Source organism: Arachis duranensis, chromosome 6, assembly GCF_000817695.3.
Source record: "Arachis duranensis cultivar V14167 chromosome 6, aradu.V14167.gnm2.J7QH, whole genome shotgun sequence".
Classification (NCBI taxonomy): domain Eukaryota; kingdom Viridiplantae; phylum Streptophyta; class Magnoliopsida; order Fabales; family Fabaceae; genus Arachis; species Arachis duranensis.
The window spans coordinates 36,302,183-36,306,124 of NC_029777.3; positions in this window are offsets into that span (position 1 = coordinate 36,302,183).

The following is a 3,942-nucleotide window of genomic DNA, read 5'->3' on the forward strand; positions in this document are numbered from 1 at the left end:
TGGTGCGCCAGATGCTGCCAGGAACGTGCCATGGTGCGCCAGATTTGTGCATCACCCCAAATGCTGCCCTGCCCTCGCGGAGGGCAGGGCAGTGTTTCCACTTTGCTGTCCCGTGTTCGAAACACGGCTGTGGCACACTTCCAATTAATTTCCTTGGTTTCTTGGCACGGCAATCAACCTTAAGTCCTAGCTTCCTCATGGTTCCTTGTTCGAATCTTGTGGCATGCATGGGTGACATTTTTCCTTTGAATTCTTTCCTTAGTGAGCCCGATACTGCCCTTGTGGAGGGCAGGGCAAGGTTCTCTTCCTCTTGGTCCCAAGGTACATTTTGTGCTCTGCCCTTGTAGTGGGCAGGGCAGGGTTGCCTTCTCTTCTTGGTTCTCTTGTGTTGCCCTCCTAGAGGGCAGTCTGCCCTTGTGGAGGGCAATGTTTGCCTCCCCCTTGCATGCGGCACGCTTCCTATTACTTTGGCCACGCTTTCCTTTCCTTGGGCTACACTTCTTAGGCCACGCTTTCCCTTTTCTTTTCTTTTCTTCACCTATAATAAACCAAAACAACCACTCCAAATATCACTAAATTCAAGAGGCTTATAAATCAATTAAAATTCAATTAAAATTAGCTCAAACCTCATGGATTAACATTAATTTCATGGTGGTTGCTTGATTTAGAGAAGTTATGCATTTTCACTCCAAATCACTTACTTAGGATGCAAGAAAGTGCATAAATGCTAACAAAACAAGTGAAATTAGCTTGAAAAATGGGTATATGATGACTTGTCATCAACCATTCACTCAAAGTGAGACGTCAATTGCTCATCTTTAAGAGGTAGTAATCACATGTACAATGTTCTAAGTTAAGGCCAAAAGATGTTTGATCAAGACATCATCTAAAGTTGAACAATTGTAGAGTGACTACCGAATCGAAATTCCAATATGAACAATGACAATTAAATCTCGTGTAACACAATGCATTTGCAACTGAAATTGCACATCAACAAACAAGGAAATGCATTGGTGAATTCACTTAACTACCATCAAAAGTCATAATAGAAATTGCACAATTCATATAATATGCCCAACAAGAGATAAATTGAACATATATAATGGCCAAGTCATATGAATGAAACCAAATGTTCATTGAGGAATTTTATCAAACATGTGGTATACAATGTGCAAACTCATCAAAATTGATGCTCAAATTCAATCATAATCAACCCATAATCAAATATCAACATTTGCAATACAAAGAGATAAAGAAAGGGAATAAAATTAATCCAAGCAACATGAAAAGAAAATCAAAGCAATTGCAAAAATTTACAAAGAAAAGGAAAAAGGGGAAAAATAAGAACCTGAAAATTGAAGGTGCAAACAAGCAAGAATAGGGAAGGGAACAATGGCACTCTTTATAGCCACTGTGAATTGCGGCAGTTGGGTTCACCGGAAAATACGCCGGAGAGGAAAAGCTCACCAGTGGTGGAGAAAGGAAAAGAGAAAGGAAAGAAAGAAAAGGAAAGAGAAGAGAAAAGAGAAGTAAGAGAGAAGCTATGAGAGAGAGGGGTGGTGGTGGCTTGATGGCGGCGGTGGCCGGCGGTAAGGTCGCCTGACTGGGCAGAGAGATAGGGGGAAGAGCAGCAGTTGTGAGGAAAGAAGAAGAAAGAAAACTGCTGTTTAATCAAGACAGGTTGTCTTGATAACGCCCAGAACGAGTTGTGTGCGGGCGCATGGAGGTCTGTACGGACGCACAGAAAGCAAAGATTAGAGGGGTGAGAACGCAAACAACATGTGATCACCGCGACCAAAGGGGGTGTATAAAGATGCGTAGACGCAAAGCAGGGAGCGCGCACACAGGGGTTGCAAGAAAAGGGATGTGTGCATACGCACAACAGACGAAAAGCTGAAAGGGATGCAGGCGCACAGAGCGTGCGGTTGCTCCCACCAGAGGGGCTGCAATATCGCGTGTGGGGGCACAAAGGCGTGCGCTGGCACAGAAAGTTTTGCTCTTTTTTTATGATATGACAACGCTTGAGGAGAAGAGTCATGTGTGCGTGCGCACACGGGTCCATGCGCATGCACAAGAACAAAGATGGGGGAGGTTGTTCACGCGCACAGCTCGTGATGACGCTCCCATTAGAGGGGCTGTAAATTGGCGTACAGACGCACACATCTGTGCGGCCGCACGAAAAGCGCGATAAAGAGACTACGTGCGTACACACGAGGCAGTGCGCACGCACATGTCTAAGAAAACAGGGCAGTGCTGGCGCTGCTACCAGAGGGTGCTGCAAGGGGTGTGCGGACGCACAAGGGCGTGCGTTCGCACATGTAGCGAAAAATGCAGTTGCGTGCGCACGCACAGGTGCCATGTTTCACAAAATTTTTTCCTTTTCAAAACTAAGGTTCCCTCCTATACCAAAGTAGCATACCAACCCCAAATCATTCAAACAATAATAAATTCATGATCCACAAGCAATTCAACTTATTCAATCCAAAAATACCAAATCAAAACTAATCAAATCATCATATCACAAGAAAGCAACTAATTCAAAAGGCTATATACAAAAGATAAAGTTGGAACAATGTTACCATGGTGGGGTGTCTCCCACCAAGCACTTTGGTTTATAGTCCTAAATTGGACTTTGCATGGCTTCATTGGTCACTTGAAACTTCTCCAAGGAGGAATATCTCCAACTCCTTGGCATTCTTGGGTTGAGTGTGATAGAGTTTCACCCTATGTCCATAGATTTTAAACTAGATCCCATTGATAGGGTGGATCACTTTCACCACTCCATAAGGCTTGACATCCACCACCTTGAATGGACCATCCCATCTAGATCTCAACTTACCGGGCATCAATCATAACCTCGAATTGTACACAAGCACTTCATCACCTATCTTAAAACTCTTCCTCCTAATATTTTGGTCATAGAATGTCTTGGCTTTCTCCTTGTAAAACTGAGCATTCTCGTATGCTTCTAGCCTAAGACACTCTAATTCCTCCAATTGAAGTTTGTGTTCCATTCCCGCCCCCTTTAAATCTGTATTGCAATTCTTCACCACCCAATAGGCTCTATGTTGCATTTCCACAGGGAGATGACAAGGCTTCACAAAAGCAATATGAAAGGGACCCATTTCGATTGGGGTTTTGTAAGCAGTCCTATATGCCTATAGTGCATCTCCCAATCTGGAACTCCAATCCTTCCGTTGTGGGTTAACCACTTTCTCTAAGATTCTCTTGATCTCCCTGTTCGACACTCCTGCTTGCCCATTGGTATGAGGATGATAGGCTGTGGATACTTTGTGGATGACCCCGTACCTTTTCATCAACGCCGTAATTTTCCTGTTGCAAAAATGGCTATTGGCTTTTTCTGCTTGCTTTTTCTTTTTCTTTCTCTTTTTTTCGCTACTTTTTTTCTTTTTCACTGCTTTTTCTTGCTTCAAGAATCAATTTCATGATTTTTCATATTATCAAAAACATTTTTCTTTCTTTTCATCATTCTTTTAAGAGCCAACAAATTTAACATTCATAAACTCCACTATCAAAAATATGCACTGTTCAAGCATTCATTCAGAAGACAAAAAGTGTTGCTGATAAACCACTATTTTACGGTTTATCTTGTGTTTAATTGAGTAGATTTTATCAATCTTTCATACACTTATTCATATGATTTGCATGAGTTTACGTTTTCCTTCCTGATTTTGTGCTATGATTGAAAATGTGCTTATTTGGCCTTAAATTTCTATGTTTAATCCTCTCTTATTACCATTCGATGTCGTGATATGTGCGTTAAGTAATTTCAGAGATTACAGGGCAGGAATGGCTCAGAAGATGGAAAAGAAGCATGCAAAAGTGGAAAGAATTCAAGAACTTGAATAAATTGCTAAGCTGTCCAGCCTGACCTCTTCGTACTCAAATGGTCATAACTTGAGCTATAGAGGTCCAAATAAT